Raw genomic sequence first — 27,752 nt, forward strand, 5'->3', positions numbered from 1 at the left:
GGAGAAAACTAAGCCAGTTATAAATCAGATCTGGTGTAAATTCTGTGTTTGGGAAACCAAGAGATTATATAGACTGAAGCAGCCCAGTGGCTTCTGAACTTTTATATCCTCAGAGTGGTAGCTACCCAAGAAGAAGCAAAAATAAGAAAACACTGGTTTACCCACACCTCTTACAAACCGCAGAGAAAGATGCACCCATTGTGAAGATGTAGCTCCCAGGATTTCCCTGGAGCTCATACTTCATATTCCTTAGATTTCTGAGCTTTTGTGCTTCCATTCACATTCCTACTGAGACAAAACACTTGCAGCTACATCTTCCCAAAGCAAAGGTAGAGCATACACTCTTTGACACCCATGCTGTCACTACTGCCGGTGGCAAAGAGACATTAAAACTACAATTCTAATTTGTCATTTTAATCTGACTCTGAAGAGGCTTTGCATAGATATCAGTGAGATCCCATGATAACAATCATGCCCTAAGCCTTTAACAGAAAACACAATGAATATAATAGAAGTCCTCCTGCTAAGTTCCACACATACATGCAAAGCTCTACCAGTAGTCTCCATTATTCAGTAACACATCTATTAATTATTCCATTGCCCTTCACTACTCAGTAGAAATTAACATTCCAACTACATGTATGTTTTTTTCTGATAAGAGCTACAGCAAACTAGCATGAAATATTTCAGCAGATAAAATGCTACCCTTGGGGAATATAGCTTCCTAAGAGGAGTTCAAGTGAAGTTATCCTTCAAAGAGACTTCTGATGGAAAAAAAGAAAAAAACATTTTTTTGGTTAAAAATGAATGCATTACCCTAATTCAACTACCAGAACAGTTTTAAGGGCCAAAAATTGCTTAGAATTAAAATGTTTCCCTAGGATAATTATTTAAGGATACTTAGAAATAGCAGGTAAATGCAGTATGAAGTGGAAAACGTTTAAAAATTAATGCTGAGTACAAGCATAACTGGTTTAAATACCACCCAGTCCCACTTCTTTTTCAGAAGGAATAGCCTGTGGTTGCATATTAGCAGCTGTAAGTTGAAAGGGACAGATGAACATGGAAAAAATAAATAAATTTTTGTGCTCTGAAACAGAAAAAGGAGAGAGAGAAAACAAGAAAACATGTCTAAGAAAGGCAAGAACTGGGCAAAGGTATGAAAAAAGAATGAAAGAGGCAACAAGGGTAGAGCTAGAAAACAAGGGATAGAGACAGAAGGAAAAGCCAGAAATCAATATGAAATAGTTGGACATCATTACATGCAAAGCGAAAAGACTGTAGAATTCATTCACCAGAAGTGAAAACAAAGGTTGTCTTTTCTACTGTCTTCTCAGAGGTTTTCTGTATAGTACAGATCTTGAAGTGGGGTTTCTGATGCTCCACGCTAGAAAATCTGGTTTCTAAGTCTTCTGCACTTCAGGAAAATATTGTAAAAGTGTTTGTGTTTTCTTTTAAAGATTCTTAAAAAGAGTACATTCTTTTCAATCTCTTCAAGTCATAATCTTCCTTCAGAATTCAGATTTTCAGAAATTATAGCCATGCCAATATCCTGAAATATATTTTCATTACAAACAATACATCCATATTTTACTAATACCAAAAATGTATGTCCATATACAATAACGGTTCAACTCACTAATGCTGTAACTTGCAGCACTGAGCATTTATTTATTCACTATATTTCTGAAATACATTATTTTCAGGGAGACAGAAATTACCCACCCAAACTTTCTAGGTTTGCTTTTCTCTGCCTAATGCTACGAAGCCGTGCTGCTAAATTTAAAACAAGAAATTGTCATGTAGCACAGCACTTATGCCTAGTGCAAGGTTGTACAGAGGATTATGATAAAGTTTCCAAAGAAAACATACTGAAAAATAACAATCTTTTTGGTAATATACTTCAAAAGTATACATGGCTGCAACATTTCTATATTTCGACATTTGCTCTTAGGTATTAACACAAATATGCTCATTCTTCTGGCAATAACACCTCTTATATGCCTGTTCATTTCATGGGCAAAAAGCTAAAGGGAAGAAACAACACTGAAGAAGTCAAGAAGGTGTGTACTAGACAACAGAAAAGGGCCCAACTAGGGTAGAACTGTACCAAAAAAAAAAAAAAAAAAGACTGAGAATCAGATTTTATTTTTGTTCTGAATGAAAAAGTAGGAGTCCATCTGACTCCTGATCCAGAGTCAGATGGATTCAATATGGGTTGTTTTCTTTAAGCAAGTATCTTTGAAAGAGGTATTGACACCTAAGAGAAACATACTGTTCTCTAAAATCTAGGCTAAGAAATGTTAATATTGGAATAACAAAAATGAAGATGACATCATTTAAGTCATCATAAGTGAGGATGCTGATCCAAGATAACATCTTGGATATTCATTTCAGTAATTTAAACAATTACAATATAAAACAAAATACTTGGTATCTGACAGTGGGTAAATTCCACTGAATTTATTTCAGCTTCCTTGTTTTTACAGCCTTTTGGTACATTACCATTTGAAGCTGTGGTATACTCCTAAAGGCTAGTGGAGATGTGAGGAAGGAAAAAAATTTTAAGAATTTGTTTGGGGGAAAAAAACAGCTCTATAAGCATGTCTTTGTATTGTTGATGGGGTTTTGTGGTTGTTGTTTTTTCTCCAAAGCAGATGTAGCCAGCTTTAGCTAATGAGTAAGTAGGTGGAAATTTTGTCCTGCAAGGACAAGAACCTGTGTACATAAGGGCAGAGCTCAAACAAATGGTGAGCAAAGTTGTCCAGTCCTACACATCCCACAAAATTGTAGCTTTGCTCCCAGCTAGTAGCAATTTGCTTTTAACTCTTCTCAGTCTTTACTTGCTTACTGCAGCCAGGTTGTATATAAGAGTATCACCGTTTCTTGTTGCCTAATCCCAAGACATTGTATCCCTGTCTAGAGTTGGAATTCTTTCTCATCTACATAGGCCTGTATTCCCAGTCACAAGCTATTGCTTAAAATCAAAGTAAAATGAATCTAAGCATGTCTTGAAAAGAGTCTTTACCTGCTTTTCCAGCTCCTTTGGACTAACCTTCTGCAATAATTTCTAGTTTAATACAATATTACCCAAGGCTTTGTGTCCACTAAGACTTCTTGCTCTCTCTGTATTCATACAATACTGTCTGCCGCGTGTGGGGTTATTTTTGCTCTCACTGGCTGTTCTGTAGCATCAGTCAGGAAGATGACTGCACTGTTCTGCTTCTTACACTGTGTACTGAGAGAAGGTATTTGGGATGCAAAAATGCAGAAATAACTGAAACTGAAGATAAAACTGATAAACTGAAGATAAAAAAGGGAACATAATGTATCTGCTAAGATGTCTCCATCCATAAATGCTCATGATCTTCATAAGGAGAAGCCTACATTATGTAGCAGGATACATACGTTTAAAAGGTGAGCTTTACTCTTTAATACCACAGGCTCAAATTTATATTGAGAAAAGAATAGTTACTTTGTAATATGAAAACATGCAAAACTACGATAGAGGAAAGTAAGAAGAGAAGGAAGAGAGAGGATGGCTTTACATTCATGGTAAGTTTCTTTTAATATTTAGTAAGTGTTAAACTGAAAAAGATAGACCTTGTGCCCACCTACAGCCAAGTCTAATCCTTTTTTCTCTGGCAGCGGGGTAAATTGGGATTGCGTGATGTGGCCAAGACCAAATGACCAAAGTTCTAGGGCTACCTATCTTTGGCAGACATGAGGGCTGAGAAGAGGTAGGATAGTTGTTGTCAGCTGGCAAGCATGGGTACTATAGGTGTTACGGTGACACACCTGCATCTTTCATATCTCTCCAAGTTGGCAAGTCTTCCTAGGAATATTGCTGTCTGACTTCCACTGAGCTGTGATTTTTGGTGCCCTCACATGCACACTGTCACAAATAGTAGTAGGAGGAGAGGTTTCTCCTCCTTTACAGATTTCTTTTGAATTTGAGGAACTAACATTCAGTTACCCTGAATTGAAGCAGGAGTGTGGGACTGTGAGAGCCAATTCTCCATAAAGCAACTTCTAAAAGCATTTCTACTTGAACTGCAGTTATCCATCATTCAGATGCATTCCTTTCAGTTTAAAAAAGGTTGTTTGTGTCCCTTGCACTTACCTGAAATCAATCAGCCAAAAGGAATTGCATTATTTGTAGACTTCAGTTTATCCTCCTTAACTTATCAGGGCACCTATCATTTTATTTCTCCTGTGCTTTGTACATGGATAAAACAGACATAATGGCTGCCTATAAAGTAAGATAAGTACTATTCTGTGCCTGGGAGAAAATGGGAAATCTGCTAAAAGCAAAAGTCCATTCCAGGGTGAACTGACAATCAAAGAAAAATTCAGCATTTTGTGGCCTTCAGCTGAATTTTCCTTAAGAGATGACTTGCTACTGACCTGTCAGAAATAGATGTCTTTGGAAAGAAAAGACAAGAGGCGATAAAAGCATGCGTGTGCACACCATTTTCTTTCACTTGCTAGAGAAGGAAAGTTTTCTTAATTACTAATATTCTGATTTGGTAATATTTATCACTTCAGTGACAAGAGTAAAATAGTACTCAGTGTCCTAGCTTTGGACCAAGACCTTATTTTGCTAAAGAGCTTCCAAACTGAGTAAAGATAACTCTATATCAGAGACTTCAGTTTTGTTATGAACCAAAGAAGCATCAGATAAGGCAATATAAGCAAATTCAAGTAGCTCACACAAACAGTAATGTAGAATTCGCTGCTAGCAAAAGGTGGGATCCACAGCGGAGAAGTGCTAATCTAGCACAGGGATCAGGTTTTGCAGGTGTTACAAGCAGATCATAATAAAATCTGAGAGGAAAGCAAAAATACCAGTCAATGGATTGGAGTGGACATCATTACATGAGACATCATTACATAAGCATGACACAAGAGCAGTTGAGTATCATAAAGCTCTGTCAAGCACTGCAAACTTGAGAAGGACAAGGTCCCCAAAAGACATTTTATTAGTAGCACTAATTGCCTAAACTTGGTTCAAACCTCATTCAAACAACACATTTGAAAGCTTGCGATCTATGAAAACTCATTGTTCTTTTTACAGCACAGATAATCAGTATATCTGATTTGGTGCCATTACCTGACCCTTTCCAAGGACGCAAGATTGTTGAAACTCTGCAAATTAACCTAATAAATAAACATGGCTAATGATTAGCCAGAATAATAAGTGACCTCAGTTTGTCCTCCACTCACAGAAGGAAAACTGAATGAACAATTCTTAAACAATCCACATTGATTATGCAAGTAAAATTCTCATTTGGGAAGTTTGTCTCACCTCAGTTCCTTGAAAGTCTCTTTCCTGTCCAGGTATTTTTTTACAAGAAAATATTACTAAAAATGAGTTAAATACCAGCTATGAATAAAAAATACAAAGTTCTAAATGAAAAAAAAAAAAAAAGGTTCTTTTACAGTATTTGACACATGCTACTTTTCACCATTCTGTTGCATAAAGACTTATGTAAAGATTTGTGACAGTTTCTTGTTTTTACTGCACAACATAAGTCTTTGAACTCACCCTTTCCCCACCATGATTATGAAGGAAGACAGGAGCTGCAGGAACTTTGGTTCCACAAAATATAATCAAAAGGAGATAAAGTTTGAATTTTTTGCTATTTAGATTTTTCATTCTGACTCAATACACTGTGGAAAGATCTATTTACATGTTTAGAGCTGAAAAAATAGCAAAGAAAAAAATAGTTATGAAGAAAAACTGACAATTCAAGACAACAGAAAGGTTGGATTCTTTTTCATAGTCTAATTTTATTTTAAAGTCATTCTGAGAGTGAACTTTTTCTTTTTTCCTCTCCAAAGGCTTTACTCTTTACTTCACTGGTAGCTAAGCTATCATATAAGATTTCTTTAATATCTTCAGAGTATGCAGTATTTTTGCCTTTAAAGGAAGGAATAGGGAAACATTGGGGAAACTTTATAGGATTTCAAAAATCAATGTTCAAAATAATGCCTAAGTAGTGCAGGCATGATACTAGTGGAAAGGGCGAGCATATCATTGCTGTTGCGAGCTAAGAAAAGGCAAACTGATTCAGTGTGATAAGAGATTCACAGTGAAGTTCAAAAAAACGTTCTGTAAGCTGCTACTGAATCCATGTTGCTGTCCTTTGGAGACATGCATGGCCTGGTTCTATTTTCTGTACTTGGCATCGAACAGTCATTGATTTTTGTAGGAGTTCTGTTTGGTATCTAATGCAGAGCTTGGCCTACAGCTTATTCTAGACGATTTAGTGTAGAATCACCAGTTTTTTGCATTTAACATCCTGGCTCATTTGACGTAGCATACATTTTGTTTGTGCTGTTCAAGGGATTCTTTCAATTTCTGGTGACAAGGACCACAACAAAAAGAATGTTTCATTGAGGCTACCAAGCCTAATATAACTGCATGGGTCTTTGTGCAACTATGCCACTTCCTTTCACGTAAACCTATATTAAACCATGTTAAGATCTGCAATAGCTAGAAACTACAATCCTCATCCCACAAGGTGTTCTAAGTTTCAAAAATAAAATTATTCATTAAAAAAAAGTGACATTTTAATTTTTTTGGTACAAAACAACTCCAAAGCTTATTTTAAAAGTCAAAATGTTATTTTTTGGAATGTTTCTGAAACATTTCCAAGGTTCATCCACTGCATAGGATCTGGCAGCCCACCAGAAAGTCAGAAAGTTGACAAAAATGTAGAGAAGTGGAACTGGAGACTCTGTAGTCTGCCTTTTGTGGGGCTCTCAGCAGAGGCTGTTAATGTACCTTCCACATGGGTTGCTGGAGCCAGGGGAGTAAAGGGGAGAGGGACAGGAAACCTAGTAAAGTTCCAGTCTATCATGCCACTCACTGAATTGGACTTTTTGTTTTATTATTATTATCAGTGAACCAGTGCTTTAGACACAGAGATAACATATCTGTAAGTTTTTGACTGGGTCTGCCTAATTTCCTGTTCTAGCAGCTAAATTTTAAGCTGCTCCTTTCTCTGCAAGCACCACCACCTGCTTCATGCCCACTGGGGAGCCAACAGTACCCCGGCCTAAGGAACCTTTGCCTACACCCCAGGGCTGAGATATTTGAGTCATTCCTCCCAGATTTACCAAGGGCCAGTTCTGAAGCTATTCAGCAGACTTTCAATCCCCACTACGAGCACATAGCACTTCATACAACCAAGGCCTCAGCAAGGCAGTCCAGCTCGCAGAACTGCTTTCATTTTTCCCTTAATGTTTTTTTCAGCTGCATTAAGCCACCACAGACAGCTGTTGCATGTTAAATCTAAACAGTATCAAGATTTATGCTTTACCATGAGAGGAATATAGGCATATTTTGTACAGAAGTACTATATTAATTGATATTGGCCAAGAGTCAAATGCTCTAGAATGGACAGAATTTACAACTAGAAAAATTCCTTCATTAAAAAAAAAAAAAATCCGTTTCTGCAGCATACTTCTGCCTGTACAGCTGTAAGTTACCATACCTATCCACTCAAATACAGAACTTGAAGGAGTTGATCCAAAGCCCATTGAAGTGAACGCACTCACAGTTTATTGACCTGGACAAACTACTGCTCAGGCTACCTTAGCATTTGATTTTACTGGTGGATATTGATTATTATTCCATGTGACAATTCTTAATTCTGCTTTATTTTTTCTCCACTTCTCACTTTATTATTACAACGTACTGTAGCCTGAACATACAAAGCAGCAGAGGCCTATGCTTGTATTAGTCCACTTGAGCATGAAATTAGTTTGTTGGCTGACAATACTTAACAGTACCCAGGAGACCTAAATATGATACAGGAATACCGGAAGCACCTAACGTAGACTTAATCAACCATACTTAGATTCTTCTTCTAAGGCTCTTATTATTTCATTTACAGCCCTGGATGCACAAAAAGTTACTTTGCATTACACCTAAAGTGTTTTCAAATGTTCTTCTGCATGTGTATCTTCCACTGTCTTCTGAGCCACTTAGCACATATCAGGATGCTTGGATGTGCACGCAGCACATGCTGCATACGTAATACCATCTATAAATGGTACTTCTTTTATAGCAGCAATTGTCACAGCAAGATGTTGTTAATTAGAACATTACCTAAGCAAGAAAGTGGTTGTACTTCCTCATAAGGGTTTGTCATTAATGTTAAATCACAGTGGTATTCTCATAAAAGCCCTAAGACTATAAAGGAATTCAGTATGATTAAGGTTATTACCAGGAATCCAAAGGGCACATTAATGATTTGCCATGTATTAGAAAGTATTGTTGAATTGAACTCTTTTATAGAAAGCTAATATCAGGATGCAAAGCCCTTAAACACTGGACAAATGTTCCAGTGGGTGTGGATTGGACCCTCAATAGGCCTTATTCAGAAGCTTTGTCTGTAGCCTGGCATTCTTCCTACCTAGGAGGTGGCTGTAGAACGGGCACTGCTGGTATGGGCTCTGATGGCTGAGTTGAGTGCAACTGCTTCAGCATCCTCAAACACAGAACCATCAATCAGGCTAAGGCAAAAATACAAATGCGTGAAGGGGAAAAAAAAAAATGCGTGCCTCTAATTTTAAGAAAACTCCAGCAATCAGTGATTCAAAATAATGCACTTCTCGACAGCAGAAAAACCCAAGAGCTGTTTTCTGTTTTCTGATATTGAAATAGGTGCCTGATTCACCATAACACATGCATCATCACACATTCAAATATAAGGTGAATCAATATATTTGCACTTCTCCTCAAGGGGACGTAAAGGGAAGGTGGAGGGAATAAATCAGAAGAATGAAAATACTGATACAAGGCTGACTATAGGCTTGCATGAGGGGTTGTGGCAGGACATTACATTTCAGGAGCTCATTTTAACTACTTTCACAGGATGTGTAAGTCCAATGCAGGAGAGACAAAGTCTGTCTTTCATCTTAACACTGCACTATGAGCTTCAAAAGTATAATTAAAGCCTGAGTATAGAGCCAAGAGGAATACAGCTTATTAATTCAGATAAATAAATTCATAAGTACAGACCTAGAACATCCCAGGGGACTGAGGGGTAGATATTAATTGTTTTGGGGTTGAGTGTTTTTTTGTTTTTGTTTCTAGTTATCATAAACAGAGTCTAATTTGACTTACAGATAAAGAAAATCAGCCTCAGCTGGTTCTATTACCATAAAGACAGCATCACAACCAAAAAACCTATTACCCTCTGTTCTTAGTGGTAGAGGGGAAAAGGAATATGCTATGACTTACAGGGTTTGGCCTGTGACAGAGTGGAACAGACCAATTATTTTATTCTATGAACTCTGTTCTTTCTACTTTTAGAAGAAGGGGCTGTTCCTAAAGATGGACAATAAAGGAGTAGCTGGCTGCACAGAATGTTTTCAGCTGCTCCTTTGTGGCTAGGTCACAACCAGTCATAGAAGTGCCCAGAGCAGAGAAATAATTAACAGATTGTAAAATAGTAGGTTTCACATAGGGTATACAGTGCACCTAAAAGATCATGAAAACAATACCAAAAAATTGTGTCTCCAGTGTTCTGGAGCTGCTATTTCAAGAAGCAACAAATACTGTCATGAAAGGTTAGGAAATGCATCTTTAATTACATAAAGGAATAGAATAAGTGTTTGGGGCTGCTGAGTTTAGTCAGATTTTTTTTTATATTGTACTATTGTACCTGATGAAAACAGTTTTAACCTCTTAAATATATATTTAGAAGTTATTGTAAAGCATGCAATATTTATGCAGACAATTTTTTATAGATTTTTTTCTTTTTTATGTTTTTCCATGTAATTATGTAGTAGGGACACAGTCTACAAATGGTAAAATCTCAAGTTCTTTGAAGTTCCTAGGCAGCAGTGATGGACTTCGAATAAAACACACCCTATAAAATTTCTAACAACCAGACAGTGAAATACTCAATCTCGTAAAAGCAACCTGGTGATTTTTCTGAACTGATTCTTTATCACATTATAGCACTTTAAATATTTAACTTTATATGCAGAAATAGAGAAAAACAGTTGAAAAATGAAACATTTGTCTACAGTTCTTTGAAACAGGGAATTTCTTAATTCACTATCATCTTGAATTGTTTAAGCAATGGTAAATTGTTATTTATTTATAAAAGATCCAGCTATAAACAATTATTGTTGGATCTTTTCTTATACCATTATTAGGCAAACTTCTGCTCGGTACTACCTATTTTAAAGAAAAGTCCCTGCTCTTCCTTTGCAATGTCTATGAATAGTTCAAGAAGAGATTCCTTCCTCATTTCACTTTATATTTTTATGCACGCTGCTGAGAACCTGCGGTCTGAACTCTGAGATGACTTGAGCTGTGGTTGTAACATCAAGGTTAATACCACCAACTTTAGGGCAGTCCATTAGTCGTAGCTTACACCAGTAGAAGAAAAGTTATCAAAGCATATAGTCTTCAAGCCTTTCATTAGACATGCTTTTGGCTTCAATCTCATAAGAGCCTCAGTCGCACCAGTAAAACAAAGCTTCCCTATTAACGTCTGCTCTTTTCCAAACTAGTAAGAAAGAAATTTCCTCCATCCTGTGTTTTAGAAAAAAAAGGATGGGGGAAGCAGATTTTCCCACAGCTGTTACACTATCCTACATAGCCTTGGTCGTGAAGCTGCTTATGCTGTCTGATTCCCCAGTGGCCAGCTGTCAGGTGGGAAGGGGGAGCTCAGCCTTAGAGTATAGAAACCTGATTTACAATTTAACTATCAACAGAACATCTAAAACCAGTTTGAATAATTTTGAAAAGTAATGATAATCCCTAATATTTCCAATATGATTAAGATAAGAATTGACAGACCCCTTTTTAATAGGGAAGCACAGAAATGGTTTTTACTCAAAAAGCACAGCATGATTTATTCAAAGCTTGATTCTTCATTAAAGTTACAGGACTGTGCATGTCACAAATGGTTAAGGTTTTGAAATTCTTTGTGGATTATTCACTGAAATTTGCATTGCTACACAGCGCAAACTATTTTTGGATTCTGCATAAATAGAATATCTAATATAGAATTACATTATAATGAAATATGCAATAATGCAAGTACTCATAAAGTTCTTTTCATGTACTTCAGGCATCCAAAATTCTCAAATGCATAAAATATGATTACACTTGCTGCACAAATGACTGCATATCAGGTTCACTCACATTTAACTAAAACTCAGATTTGAAAATGTATATCTATGTGTACATATACAGTATGCTAAGACATAGTTAAACTGCTATTAATATTTTGCATCATGGCCAGAGGGAAAGTGGAGCAAATAAAGATGTGGTTGGCCTGTAGGGCTTGGTCCTTCTAGCTAAACTAGAGGCTCATATTTTGTGATATGCAGAAAATGCTATTTATTAATGATCCATGAAAATGCATATAAAACAGCCTTGGATCTGATTGTTCCACAGGTTGCTACCCAAATTTAAAGAAGCAATATATAGTTTTTATGTTTTCTTATCTGCTACTCAATTCAACAACACCTTACATTTTAAAATACAAGGAAAGAATAAAAATAACGTGAAAAATACGTAAGTATAAAATACTTACATACTCCACATCAAATGTATGAATATTTTTCAACTCTGTCTTTTCCCTCACTTTCATTCTCAATTACATAATGGTGCAGCCTCAGCAGCTGTATTCATATAGAAACAACACAGCCTCACTAGAGGCTGATTGGTATCTTGCCTGCTAGGATAATTTTCTCAGGAAACAGCAACAATTAATTCAACCCCTGTTGGTCCAAGAGGAACCAAAAATCCCAATTGTCACTTCTCAGATGAGTGCTTTAACACCTAAGCTATTATGTTTAAAAAGAAAAAAAAAGCCAGTAACTCACCTGGCAGCTGAGATTTTTTGGTTCAGTTCACTGCTGTCTCAATGAGTTAGGGATGGCACAAGGACACCTAACTTAGCATGTCACTCTGGGAAACAAGGCATAAATGAAATATCTCCACAACCACCTCCAAACTGCAGTGATTCGGAGGTGTCTGCCTCTTTGATGTCTCCCTCCCCAGCCCAGATTGCCTCTTAGAGTGCATAGGGATAGGATTAGGAACCTATAGAAATTTCTAGCTAAAAATGCAGATGTCTCATGGTTTGTTCTTAAATCTGCTCATTTTACTGTATTATATATCTTCATTAATATATCCATGAACATAAAGGAGCATTGAAAATTATATTTTTATTGTAACTTTTTATATGGCAATATATATACTCCACATCTCTATATGTTTTTGGTTTATGCTCTGTTGCTGCAGATTCAACAAGGCAGCCATGTATTTATGGTGCCATCTTTACTTTTGCACTTAGGAGAGCTAGATTTTTTTTATTTATTTATTTTTAAGTATAAAGATGTGACTGCTTACAAGTATGAATACAAAATGAGCATAATGTCTTAGACATAATGCTTACTAGGTCTTTATCGACATACCTATCCTTCGTACAGCACAGAACAGTGATCTGTGACCTTTTCCAATAAGAATGGACTGATAACATTTTCCTAACATCAGACGTGTCTGATCAAAATAGTCAACCCTTGCACCAGACCTTCCCGCACTCGGTCCAGACATGTAGTGTTCCTTCCAGAAATGCACAACACCTATTTAGGGGCATTTACAGCAATATTCCTCTTGCCAATCTGGCACAAACATTATGAACATCTGAGGTGTGATTTCATGCACAGAGCGTCAGGTCCAATCAACACAAATGAACAAAAATGCCTGCACCTTCTCTAGCAAGCAGACACATGCTCTCCCAGCCTCTACACGCAAGGCAACTGCAATCTAACAGTCACACTCCATACAAGTAATACCAAGGCTGAGCAACTATCTCCTGAGTGCACATAGCAGGGAAAGACCAACTAAGTATGCTATGAGATGCAGTGAAGAAGCTACAGCAAATAGCCAAGGATCAGAGGAGGCTAGAAGCTCAGGGCAAATGCAACACATGCTCACAGGCCTTCTCAGGAACTCCTCATAACATGCAACATCTGGGAGCAGCTCCCAGGACCTTCCCTGAAAAGTGCACACTTCCCTAGGACAGGGAATTCCCACAGGAGAAGCCTCAGCAAGACCTTTACACCCAAAACCTCCCTCCTCAAGCTTCTGAAACAGGCTGAGGAGATATGGTTATGAGCTTGTCACTACAGATAGGCATTTTCTGCTCAAGCTTTCAGGGGTAAGTAAAAAGAAAATTCAGATTCTACAGAGCAGTTCATCAATGGCAGAGCAAATAGCTATGACTCAGTTTATCACAAACAATAACAGAACAGGAATTAACATTAATAAGCTAATGCTTCATCTGATTGTGTGGGTTTTTTCTTTTAATCTCATTTCTAATTAATTTTGACAGATTGAATTAAAACGCTCATTTGCTTTGCATTTCATGTGCATGGGGCCCTTCCTGAAAATTTCCTCTCATAAGGTTTTATGTTGTCAGCACCAGCCTTTGTGAGCCCTTTTTCTTTAGCACACTGGAGGATTAAGTGCTTATTTCCATTTGTTAAATGTTTTTTGATCTATTTTTGATCTTCCTGTTTCTCAGGAATTTTTTTCTGCTTTTTATTTTGTTGTCAGTTTTTAAATGTAGAAGCTTTACTTTGACTTGAATATTAATGCATAAGTTCCCAGTTTGGCTGTGGAGCCCCCTCACCATATTCCTTTAGAAAAGCCTTCCCGTGTTACTTCCAGCTGCGACACCCAGGACCAGGCCTCCAATCTATCTCTGTACTTTCTGTCAAAACACTTGCAAGAAACATTTCTGGGGTATTTCGGCTGGAATTAACAAGAGAAGACTGATTTCCTACGGTATGCATTCCTGCTCCTGACAGAGTCAAGGAGACGGGCTGCTTCAGGAGAAAAATGACTTTTCTGGCATTCTGTTCTCCTTGTGATGTATGAATAGTTCTCATTAGCATTAATTTGGATTCTAGTTGCTTACTAGGTTGGGTGTAAGCTCCTCAGCAATTAACATTTTTTAGAGCTACTGTGTGCAGAACTGCAGCCATCAAACAATGCTCAAGACTAATTCTAAATCTATCACACGCATTCAAGAGATTATTGGATTCTTAAGTTTCCCTACCCTATGTCTTAATACCTGCAGTTCTGATGACTACTGCTAGAATGCACACGTTTCAGGGAAATAAAAGCAAAAGAAAGGAGAATTTCTCTAGCAACAAATTCCACAATAAATGACAAAGCTTGGAAGGTCATAGGGTATAATGATTCTGCACAGAATTTCAGCTAGTCCCCTTAGACTGTGCATTAATTGCATTTGTAACAGTTGTGTTATCTGAGCCTAAAGGTGACTTCTTTTCTTTATTCTGTTTGTCCTGCCTATTCGATGTTCTATTTTAAAACTAGGGTTACACAAATTGTTATGAAAAGAGCATACAGGAAAAGTATAGAGATGAGTTACATGCAAAAAAATAACACGCATTCCCTGCCATCTTGTATTAGTGTCAATAAAACAACACACGACCCAATGAAAAAGTAAATCCAAAATAAGTCCCTTGGAATGAGTGGAATTGATATGACTCCTGACAGAATTTAGCTCTTGTTCCAAGTGCTAAATCCAGCACAGATGGACTCAGTTACTCTGCATTAACACTGCTGTAACTGGGGGCAGAATTTTCCTTGGTGATTCCTTCCTGTTGTCTCACTGCGTTATGAAAACGGATGCAAGGGTGGCCTGCCTTGAAGAGTGCATGGTTCAGTGTACACTGCAGTGTTGATCCATAACTATCACTATCTGGGAACAATAGTCAAGGTCACGCGCATCCTGCACTGACCAGTGGATGGGTAGATATCTGAGCCCCGCTGTACGCAGGCTCTGGTCCTCTTTCACAAGAAGCTGCTGAAATAACTATTCCTGCTTCCTTTTCACCAAATGATTAAGGTTGGCAGGGACCTCCAGGGGCCATCTGGCCAAACCCCCCTGCTCAAACAGGGGCATCTAGAGCAAGTTGCCCACAACCATGTCCAGGCTGCTTGTGAAGATCTCCAAGGACGGAGACTCCACCACCTCTCTTTTGCCCCAGGCACAACAGAAATCATAGAAACTAAGCTTAAAGGAGTTCTGGCACTGGAATGGTGCTTGCAGTCAATTTCTACTACAGCCTGAGCTACTTTACTGTGATCTGCTCTGAAAGCTGAAGCAAGCCCAAGCTGAGCACAAGGAACCTGAGAACACCAGGGCACCTGCACACACAGCCAGCCGGCCCACCAGAGGCCTGCAGAGCAGAGGCCTGACCTGTTGGCATGCATCATCCCACAGGGGAGGGACCAGCTTCAAGTTCTGCAACCTAACTAAAGTGCTCTACGTGATCTAAGATGCTTTCACAAACATATACAGAGTTTTTAACATAATATACATAGGCTATTTATAAGTTGTATGGAAAAACAGCACAGAAAACAGGCAATGTAAAGGAGTCAGACATATTAAGGAGAGACACATCTCTTCAGGGCGTGTGTGTAAAAGTTATGTAGTTAATGGGAATATAAGTAAAAACTTCATTCAGCTTCAGTCTTCCCTTAAGATTCCTACATTATTAAATATATCATGACAAAATGTAAGGGAAATTATTACTGACACACTAGGAAAAAAACAAGCAGCCTATATTTAAAGCTGTATTTATTCAGTTATATCTTCTCTACTCACAGATATGATGGCATTTTAAAATAATATATAACCCATTTTTTTCTGAAATGCCAAACCATGCTAATATACTGCAACTGGGAAGCTGATAATACTCTTGGCTGCAAAGTTAACCTGCAAATTGCAAGCCAAAACTAACGAGTGCAGCCATACAAAGACAAGGTGATCTATTAACTGTGTGAAATAGGAACAGCCACCTTCTCAGCAGGAAGTTAACTCTAGGGGCTTGTTATTGTGATTTCCAAAGGAAAAGGAACATTGTTCAGTTGGAAGCAAACAGCTGATCATGATTTGTAAATCTGCTTTAAAGCCATGAATGATGAATCAAGCTCTGAACGATCATTAACCATCATTTCCCTGTTTTATCCTTCCCATGCTGGCATTTACAGATTGAAAGTTAACCATTTCTGGTCCTCTGTTTGGGGTAGAGAGGACAGTTTCATTCTCCTGGTAAAGGAATATATTCACCCTTTTTCTTTAGCATCCTTATTTACTCACACTGATTAAGATTAATTATCTGAGTTTCTGAGCATGTATCTAAAACACCTGCACCTTCATATGTTCAAAATTTCCTTCAGTTCTGAGAAACAGGTTAGCAATATTTCTGCAGTCAGCACAGCACTAGTCTTTTCATTGGATAGCCGAATTCCTTCCAAGACATTTGTTGAAAATGTATCTGCTTTTTCCCTCATGATCTAGTAAATCTTCAACTGCCATAACCATATACGTTAATACCAATACAACAGTATAGCCAAAATTCTTTAGTGTTGTTGGATTTGTTAGTGAATATTAAGGAGTTCATATTTCGGTATTTCATTCCAATCCTCTGATTCTCAGTGAAGCACTGCATCTCTTCACTTCTCCAATTCTTGCTCCTCTTCTGCCAGTATCCAGTTGCAATTGTATAGTTCCCCTACCTCTTTCTGTATTTTGTGTCCACCTGAGTTTGAAAGGGCCTTAAATCTGTAGCTCAGCTCAAGTTGGAATTTTCAATAGACTCAGATGTTTTCATGTTAGAGCTCTTAATTTTCCTCTCTGCTTTTTGATATTTCTTTTTTTTTTTCCAAAACAGACTATGGCTACTAGTAAAATATGTTTTTCAGGATGCTGTTCTATTTTTAACAGATGACCTTCAGTTTAGGTAGATACAGCTAAAAAAAAATATAGTAGCAAAAGACCAGACAAAAACACAATCATTTATTCCATTATCTCATAAGATCTAGGTTTCTCTGTGCATACCTCACATCCCTTACTGAGGATGCGCACACCCTCAATCTTACAGCATGACTGTGACATTCTATGATAACTATTTATGGGTAGTACCAAAAGAAGTACAGAAAATGAAAAAAAAAATCAGAATATACCTCACTGTTTGGTGAGATGCACTTGTGGCATCTCAAAGTGATGGGAAAAGTGATAGGGAAAGCTCTAGTAAGCATATGAAGGAAGACTACGTGTTCTCCATATGATGAAACTCTAGTCGACCTAAAGGAGTTTGGAAATTGAAACAGCAGGCTTTGTTGGAAAGAGGTAAAAAAAAAAAAAAAAAAAAATCATGGTTCATGGCACAAGTCAAAGGTCAAAGTTAGCAAGGCACAAAGTACAGTGCCTTTTAGATCTGCCTGTATCAGTAGACAAAAAAGCTTTATTGTAAGTATATGTTTTTAAGCTCTCATTCTACCATCTATAAACACTTGCCTAGCATTTTGTAGTTGCAACAGGCTTCCAATAAATACTCATCCTTTAGGAGCATAGCTGTAAAACCTATCTTTTCAGAACCCTTTGGGCCTAGAGTATCTAACCACAGGTCAGATATTAAATTGCTGCCAGAACTGAGATTGCAACACAACCACTAGATACCATATGTAATGTTTTCAGCCTCTGTGAGACTGTTGTAACTATTGTCTACGAGCAATAATTTTTCTCCAAAAGGTCTGAAGGGACTCTTGTAAAACGTGAAGAGTTGAAACTTGGATAAACATCATAAGTCATGCTTCCTTAGAACAATTTAAAATAAGTCTGTAAGATCCTTTCATTATGGCCATCCTACAGCATCTTTGATCTAAATTTCTGCATGTTTAACATCACTTAAAAACAACCTGCATAAAAGAAACAGTATTCTAGTGACCTCCAACCTGTAAGTTAAAAGATCTCCATCAATCAACAAGTATTTGATTCGCATTATTGTTTTTATTGGAATCATCCATTTTCTCACTCAAACCATTAGTGCAACATTTTCAACAGGCTTTCAAGATGCATCATGACTGGCTTTAGAAGCTACACGCAGACACATTTTCCAGACACACAGTAGTATCATCTGTTTGTTAACCTTCTTCCTATACAATAGTGTGATAAATGACATGAATGAGCTGTATGCAAAAACCAAGTACAACCTTTTTCATAAATATTAATCCAGCCATAGGCAATATAATAGAGCTCCAAACTGGGACATTTAAAAGCTCTCCATTTACTTTAGTAAGGTGATTTCCATAATTACACACAGGGTCTACCACCATTGTAATTATCCCTGTTCTTCCCCATAAAGAGCCATTGCCATGTTTCAAAGTGACGCATAAGGGGAGCAATATAGGATCACATATTTAAGTGTAGCTCTCCACCTCCAGCCTGAAAATTGCAAGCTGGCAACCTTGTGATTCAGAATAACCTGCTGCGGTATTTTCTCCATCTGTCAATACCTGGAGAAGTCTCAATGGCATAGAACAAAATACCTTTCTCAACCATCGGTTGCTTTGATACAGCAAGAACAGGGAAAGTGCTGCCCACTGCTTCATTAACAAAATTGCCTCTCGGTAATCTGTGAAATACCAAAGTAGCTAAAATCCTCTTTAGCCTTACTGTTTCATGGTGGTTTCTCCCACCCCACCCCTCATTCCCCCCCCCTTTTTTTTTTTTTTGCAAAAGCACCAAGTTGTCTTCCATTTGCAAATCAGCACTTCTCCGTATAAACGTATTCAGTTTGTTTTGTTTAGAGACTTTTAAAGATTTTGTTTTTCACAATTCAAGCGCAAGTCTCTCAGGGCTCCTCATTCTTCACTGAGACCACCAGCATGGCTGCTGCTTAGGAAACTGCAAGTTACAATACCAGCAGGCCATCAGTAACAGTCACTGGAGAAGGCAAATGGCTAAGCTTGTGTGAATGGAAACCAATTTTCTGATTTTCATAAGCATTTGATAATGTCCTGCTAATGAAACTTAACTTTCTCTTTATTCCTGATAGATGAGAGCATGCTCTGCATCTTACTTAATTTAAGGGCTATGACAACTCTTGCATGCTTGCTCTACTTCTAGCAGTATAGTGCCTATCCTGAGAACAGGGTGCATTCCCTAACAGTCCTATCCTGGGAACGGGGTGCATTCCCTAACAGTTGGCCCACCCTGAGCCGTGCTGCTCCTGCCACTGCACTGCCACAAGCTAGCTAACATAACACTCAGCGGGAGCTGCCAAGGCTGCAGTTGCACTGAGGTATCAGTGAATCTGGGGAATAAGTGACAAATCAGAAAAATGAACTTTGGCATTTCAACAACAAAAAAAGGTCCTGGCTCACAGAGCTGACAGCTTTTCAGAAGAACAATCCAGCTCACCCACTCCCTTTTCCACCCTCTCTCTGCACAGTCCATGCAGTTGGGAAACCCCAGATGCTGTGCCCTATGGCTCCACGTCCCCAGGGGCAGCAGCACCCCAAATTCCCCAGCACAGGGCTTTGGCAAAGTCCACCTCCTCACCCTATTGGAAACAACTGAGCGCTTCCTGTGCTCACTGCAGTTCCCATGATAACTTCAGTCTCCAGCACTGGTGTGTGAGCATGGAGTGGGCAGGAGGCATTACTTGTCATTTTTACCAAAATTAATAATGGTAGGATACACAGATTTTTTTCCATCAGTAGTTGGCTATTTTTCTTTACTCAGATGTTCTTCTAAAAGCAACTCCTCCTCTTCTGTGATTACAAGAGGGTAGAAATGTAATTCTTTCTATGGGAGTATTTTGAAGACTGAAATTTCACTCAAGTACTTTAAAAATTGTCCGTGGCTGGTTCCCACACCATTGATTCTATGCCATGTGACATCAGGAGATATCATCTACTCCTGAAAATGAATCACTTTCCCTAATGATTGGCATTTTCACCAATGAGCAATCATTCCACGAGATGCACATGTCAAGACAGTAGGCAAGTCCGTTTTCGTGCTGCTGCTACATGTCTTAATTTTGTTAGTACAGCTTGGACATAAATCAAGGGTATTACAAAACAGTCAGGATATTTTTCTTTAAGAATGACTAATTTAAGGAGGAAAACTTCACAAAATATTCAAGAGTTACTGAATCATAAATTCTCTGAGGTTTAAATAGGAATCCTTAGCAACCCCTATTTTACTTATATTTAAAGCATATGATAGATGTTTGCAAGCTAAAGGATCATAGGCTTTACTTCCAGGCTGCTGAACAGTTTCACTGCATAACTTTGCAGGAGTTGTGTGGGTCATGAACAGTACCACTAAAATCAAGAGGAGCTTTTCCATCCATTTTAATACATGCAGGCCTAGGCACGCAGTTTTCGAGCCAAAGCTCTGTAATGGATATTGCAGTAGAGACTCAACACGGGTCTCAAAGCACCTCACAATATTTATTCTTTCAAATTCACCCATGATGTAAATATTACTGTTCCCTTTCTGCAGCTGAATAAACCACAATACACAGCAGTTAAGATACCGATTGTTGACCCAGATGTCTATTTCTACAGATGCAGTGACAATAAATTGCACCTGTAACTTTACCTTCACAGATGATTCACACTCTTTATAAGAAATTTCTTTTAAATTGTGTACTTGCCAAGAGATGAGAAAAATGTTTGTGCTCTGGTAGACAGTCAAGAGAGAACAGAAATGTTTAAAAACGGTGGAAAGAAAGAAAAACATTAACTTGATAGATCCTGTATAGAAGTCCTGCTTTTGCTCTTAAGTACTAGAGAGATTTTAAGACATTAAGCTAAAATTGGAATCCTCTGCATAATCATAGTTATATCTGCCTAACATCTGCCTAATCAGAGTTATATCTGTGAACACATCAGAATATCGCATTACACAATTTATGTATAAAAGAAAAAAGAAACTTCAAGATATTCCCAAATAATTTCATTAAAGGAAAAGTAAAAAGACTGCATGGAAACATTTCAGGAGCATTAGACATCCCTATTTGCTATTGTTCCAGCTCTCATCAAAATTTTCTCATCAGATTTCATGTTGACTAGAGAAGAAAGCTGCAAAACTGGCCAGTGAGCATTTCTTATGCTGGCTGATTGATGGCTGCTGGCAGGGTCAGTGTTCTTGCTACGAAAAATTAGAAGAAACACCAGAACAAGAAGTACATTTTATAATTCAGCTTTTGTGCACTTCTTATGTAGTTGGAGAGCCATTACCTTCATACAGATGAAGTGATGAAAACACAATAATGCTGCTGTTATGTAAATGTTACTGCCATTGCATAAATGAGGGACTGAAGGTTTCTATATGTACAGATACACTGCTCTGTCAAAATAACGCTTTTTTGTAATACAGAGGAAAAATAGAGGGGGGGAGGAATCCATTGAAAGCAACTGAATCAATAAAGATAGTGGAAGAAAATCTTAGTCCCATCAGAACAGGTGGAAATATTACCACTGGCATCAGTGAAGTCAGGATTGCACTGTACCTCTATAACTGGATTGAAAGCTCTTCTTTTTGAATGCTGAGTAATGTTGACAGTGAAATATATTTTAAGTGACAACAAAAGGCAATTTTCTAGCAGACGGGATTCTGAATAAGGTCAAGCAAAACCATACATAAGCTTGAGATCAGGTTTAATATAGCCTTTTGGACCTGAAAATGAGGGAAATTTTCCTATTTGCAACTAAGAAGTACAAATTTTGGAAAACATCTTCCTTGACCTACTTGTACGTGGAAGCCTGATGGTTTCAGTGGACTTCCTACTGAGATGAATTCTAATAGCATCTGTCCTTTCCAAAATGTACACGCTTGCCAGCATTACAGTATCCATATTTTTCTACTGCTATGCACAACGAATACGTTTTAATATTATGCAAAGAAACACCTTACAGTAGCTAAAAATATAATGGTTCCTTAAAAATGACATAACCATTTGACATGCCATTTAAAAACTCACGTTAAACTTCTGTCCTTTCCACAAGTGGTTGTTATTACATTTCTCTTCTCACCTTTTTTCCGTTGTAAGAGAGAAACTGATGCATGTGTTTTCTGAGGGGAATGATTCACTGGTTTCTACAGCTGGAGTGCCAACCTTGACTATCCTTGGAAAACCCAAATGAGCACTGATGAGCATATGGTTACTTGAGAGGTGCTGTGCATTTCTCTCACTTCAGCTCTTATCAGGTGACATCATTTACCTCTGCAGTAATCTGATTAGGGGAAAGTGATTCTAGAGTACCAGAGCTGGTGAAATGGGACTGAAACACACCTTGTTGCATTGTGCAGATGACTAAGAATATTAACTGCATTTGGCCTTTACCAGTTGACAACTTTTTAAAAAAGGTTGAAGCCTATGCAGAACGCTGCTCTTTGAGAACCTGATTTATCTCACATATCAGGCTGCCATATAGAAGCTTCATAAATGAACTGAATAGATCCAAGCCCTGGTTCTTAAATAACATTCCTAGACTTAGAAGAAATTCCAGAGTCCATGTGGCACAGCCCTATGCTTCGCTCCTCTTAATCTGCATTTCATGACATTTTCTCTTATTTTACTATATTTGAATCCTGTCTTTAAAAAAAAACTAGACTGATAATTCTCTGCTAAAAACATGCCGAATGCCAAAATGGAATAAATTTAATTCCTTGTGCAACCCAAAGTCCTGACAGAACTGCTAACTGATAAATCTTATTTCTGTCATAATAATTGCCTACAAATGATCCACAGCAGAGCAAGAATCCTTGGTCAGGTAAGCAGCACGGGGCAAGATCAGACCCTCTCAACTCTCCACTGTCATACCAGCCCTATGCACAGCTGTCTACTTTGAGCACAATAAAATCATCCAGTTGTAGCCTTCCTTGCTGCTGGATGAAGTCTTCACGTGCACCTTTCTGACTTAGCACAGAGTTAGAAGAGCTGCAGGCAGGACCCATGGCAGGTTCAGGGCCTGCCGTACTCACGCTGCGCTACTTACAGTGAGGGCTGTCAGGGGCAGCTTCAGACCATAATGGAAATACATTAATTACAATAATGTCTTTCAGTATTTGTTGAAAGAGACAGGTATAAAGGAAATGGACTGTAGCTTTGAGAAAATTCAGCTTCTAGTAAGCACTGTAAGGGCCAAAATAATTTGACAAATTTCAGAGGATTCTCCTTACTTGCTGCCACAATCAAAGTACAATAAAGTCCCACAGTGTGTTTACCAGGCTCCCTGGAAGTAGCTACTCCCATGTCCGTACCTGAGAGCTCACGAGTATCCAGATCGCCCAGGATAACAGATAGTCTGAACTTGAAGTGTCAGAAATCCATACCGTAAGAAAATGATGTGGCCAGCAGAGTGCTTAAGGGCATTCAGACTACATCAACTGCCCTCCCCACAAACTGCTAGAAAATCTTTGGTTAGCTTTCTTGGTTTTTCTCTATCTAGGCTATGCTTTTGTCTCTTTCTTATTCTATCTATACATAGCAACTAGCAAAATGCAGTCAAGACTGTCACAAGGACCTCCAAATGTTTCTATAATGAAAATACAAACATCATAAACATACTGCCACAAATCTCAGTCTCTTCCATACCTTAACTAATCCACAAACCTAAAATAAACTCATTAATATCAATACCTAATTGGACAAAACTCCTGTGTAGTTCTTACTGTGATTCAAATGTTGCTCTTCAGTATTAGAACAGCCCAACACGCATCTGTAACCTTAAATTAAGACTAAGTAGGCATTTTCTAAGATCAGTTGGGTCAGGTTTGGTTTGGTTTTGTTTTAAAAAAGAATTTTTTCAGAGTATCACTCTGAATGCCTCAGAAGGCATTTTGGTGGGTTTTTAGTTGTTGTTCTTGCTTGTTTGGGGGTTGTTTTTATTTTGATGTTTCCTTTATCATTTTCAAGGTTTCCTATAGGGAGGTATGTCATCTTTGGGCACCTTTATTTCACATATTTCTGTGAAGCAGAAAATACCCTCTGCCAATTTGAGACAAACTGCCACCAACAATGTTGGTGTAGGTACATTTACCAACCAGATTAAGATGACCGTCTTGAAGACAAGCTTGTTTTCCTTTCAAGCTTCTTAATACTATGTCCTGGCACAATACCCCAACTGCATGTCCATAGCTGCAGTATCTGCTATGCAGGAAGGAATAAGCTTCTGTTACTCTGATAGGTGCAAAAGGCGTGCATCTCATGAACTTCAGAACAGAAGGTAGTGTCATTCCACATTTTATTGACTAATCATTTTCCATTTTAACAACTCTTTTTTTTTTTTTTTTTTACAAAGATGTAGATATATACTATACTATCTGAATACCTCTAATGAGAAGTATTTCAGTGCTCTTCATAGGAGAACCAGAATGTGTCTCAAAAAACATCAAATTACATATTGAATGAATAATGATATATAATCATTTTAAACCAGATAATGCACAAGCCATTCATCCCTTAATACTAAAATCAATGCTTAATAATAAATCCAAGATAGAATGAGAGATAAAATACATCTTATTATAGTATGAGCAGAGCACTAAGTGTCAAACAGCACTAAGAATTTTTTTCTCAAACACAGAGTTTGCTTTCAAAAGTTTGCTTTCAGTAGAGCAATAGATAAGTAAATGTTTTTCAGGTCACAACTAAAGAGTATGTTTAGATTTAAGAGCATAAACTTGAATACTTCCTGCTGTTCTTTGGGCAGATATCAAGCAGTGCCATCAGTTCTCACTTTTCTAAAAGCCAGAGTAAATTATAACCAATCCACAAAAACTACCTGCATTCAGTACCATACAAGAGTTTTGCAATATAATTCACAGACCTAATCCAATCTTAATGTTCTGTTGACATGGAAAAGCATAGAGCAAAAACTTAAAAACCAAATTTCAGGCTTAGTAATCACAGAGGTCAGACACTGTAGATATTTTTAAAGTATTTACAGGTTTACATACAAAGAAAAATGAAATAACGTTAAGTCAGCTGTTACTGATATTGAATTACGATGTAATATATTAAATGCAGAATTCTGAATGTAACACTCAATTTGAAAATGAGGAGATGAGTTATTACCTATGTATTACAAGGTGAGTCATGGCTGGAAAAGAAAAATACCTGTAGCAGCAGCTATAAAAAGGGAAAAGAACAGATCCAAGGGAAGGGTGGTGATCACAGGACATTTGTTTCATTTGTAACCAGAATGGGGACCTGATAATGCACAGAAATTCCCTTAAACTCAATCTTAGCAGTGAAATGAGGAATATTATATGAATCTAAGTGTAAGAGAGTAACTGAGGAAGGAACTTAGCCTCTTAGCCACTGCATAGTGTGTCGTGTCATGTCCCCCCCCCGAGCTTCTTGCAGTACCAGCTGTCTCCTTTCCTTCTTTCTCAGCAGCTTGATTTACTTATCGAGGTCCTCTTTCCAAAGCCGTGGCTACTAGGGAGCAGAGCCCTAATCAGAGGAGGCAGACAACATCTAGTTGGTAAAGGAACGGTCCAAGAAAAGAAGACTTATGGAGATAGAATATCTGGGGAGAACAGGTTTATCTGACAATTTTTGCATTAATTGGCAAAGCACTCTTCCACGTATTTAATGAGATAACAAGTAAGGCATGATTACTGTGCCCACTTTTGTGATCTTTATGTCATTAAGACCACACGAAAACAGTCCAACAGAAAAACTGCTTAATGTTGTCAAAACCTAGTCAGTTAGGTTGATTTTTAAGTTGATTTTTTTTTCAAAATACTCATTTAGCTTTCCTTCCTACGCATGTTTGCTGTGAACACCTTTCTTGCTGACTCTACCAGCCTCTTTTTTTTTTTTTGTGTCCAGCTCCAAATACAGAGGCTGTGTATCTGGAGTACAAAAGAAATAGTTATAACGTATGCATACTTATTGTGTACAAAGGTGTGTATATACACACACTGGAAAAGGGTCCACTGTAATTAGAAAATTCTCTGCCACACACCCCGGGTTTTTCAGTACAGGAAATCCTTAGCATGACCAGACAATAATCTTCTGGATAAGCATGTAAGCCCAGAAACGCAGTGCACTAGACTGCACAGCATTTGAAAGCAGAGAGGAACAACCCCAAGTAAAAGAATATCCGGCTTTTTATTTTTTTGAGTAAATACTTTTCTTGGCTAACTAGTGTAAATGGAATTCCATAAATTTCAACTTTGCAGGCAGACGTCCTGAGAAGAGCTGCTAATTCTAACAATAACTCTTTGATTTAGTACACTATTTCTCACCTTTCTATTTCCTCTTCAGTCTGTCACCCAAAGATTTCAATTACCTGTTCCTTTCTGCATATGCTGACTTGATTTGCATAGATGTCTCACATGAATTACTCCTTCTATTATTGTGTTTCTCAGTGTAAACAGTTTCCTCAAATGGCTTGCAGTGCTGAGCTCAACTGAAATATATATTACGCTCCTGGTGTATTTAAGACTGTAATTTTTTTTTCATATAATAGCTATAACTTAATTTATAGGATAAACCCAAAGAAACAAAACCATTGAATTCAAGGACATGCTTGCAGTATATTTAACTGAAGGTATAAGAGCATGAAAAGCACCATAACAGGGAGTCCTGTCATTCCCCCAAAAGCATCCAAAACAAGTTAGAAGCTTCCAAGCTTTTACATATACTGATGCTTATCAACCTAAATGGGAGACATGGTGCTCTCCATTTGTGAACCCGGAAACACCTACATTTTCTGGTAGCTAAATTTCTGCCCTGAGTGTTTGTATTTCCACCAGTGAGAAAACAAAGCACGCTAACTGCTGGAGCCTCCATCCTGGAGTGTATCTCACACTACAGCTGATCACAAAGACAAGATACTTCCTTTTCTGTTCTCAGAGACACTTCCAGCCCCCGCAGTGGCACAGGGTGCTCCTGTCTCAGAACAGAAATGCCTGCCCAACCACACTGGCTAGACAGGATATGAGAAAGGGAAGCAATCCACCTTTGGAGGGCTGTGTTGCATAAGCTTGCTAACTCTTTTCAGCTGACAGCTTGTTTTATCCTACTGTGGGTCTGTTGGCATTACAAAGAAAAATCTCTTCCCTTTCTCTCAGCATTACCCAGTTAAGCAGGGTGGAGAATTTATACCCAGTCTTCATTCAAAGTTATACTGGACCAACAGTGATATTTTAAAACTTATTTGAAGTAGTGCAAAACTGAGTGGACACCTGCAGTTCACAAGACACTTAACAGAATTTATGAATGAATTACTTAAGTTTCAGTGGTACAGCTCTGAATGTAACCGTGCCCTGACCTAATGAATTAGGTAGCAAAACAGCAATGAGCACTCTGGTTGCTCTTTGGAGAGATGCCAAAATTTAATAACAAACAGAATAAATTAACTTCATGAACAAATCAATTTTTCAAAAAGTTCCCATCTGTGTTTTGCACTGGCTCCTGGTATGAATACATTAATCTGTGCACATGTACAAGTAGGCTAATGGGCATTTTGTGTATTCAAACACCCATCAGCATACTATGCCTTCGTTACAAACTACAATATGAACAGGACTCCAAAAGTCTGATTTTGAAATGAACTTTTTTGAGATGAACTGGATTTCTTACTTCTGTTGTTACAAACGTTTTTTTAATATATGAATAGTTATATCAATTAAGTCCTTAAAATCAAAATCTGAGAATATTCCTGTGCTTTCAGTAATCTTTTTGTAGTTTTTCTGTATCTACAGACAAAGCCAGTTCATTAATCCTTTAATCATATAAACGACATTTAAATACCCAGATTGAGAATGTTTTTGAAGGCTTTTGAGACTAGATGACATTTGGTCATGTTTGTTGCAAATAAGAAAAGTTTACTGCATTAAAAAAAAAATCCAAACTTCAAG

The 27,752-nt window shown here is 37.8% G+C and overlaps 1 protein-coding gene across 3 annotated transcripts in view; it reads left to right on the plus strand.

Moving 5' to 3' along the window:
• LOC106036201 (sodium/hydrogen exchanger 9) overlaps positions 1–27,752 on the plus strand; it is a 138,379-nt gene that overhangs the window by 79,185 nt on the left and 31,442 nt on the right. The gene's annotated exons all lie outside the window — the stretch shown is intronic.

The sequence above is a fragment of the Anser cygnoides genome, chromosome 9, assembly GCF_040182565.1.
Source record: "Anser cygnoides isolate HZ-2024a breed goose chromosome 9, Taihu_goose_T2T_genome, whole genome shotgun sequence".
Lineage (NCBI taxonomy): Eukaryota > Metazoa > Chordata > Aves > Anseriformes > Anatidae > Anser > Anser cygnoides.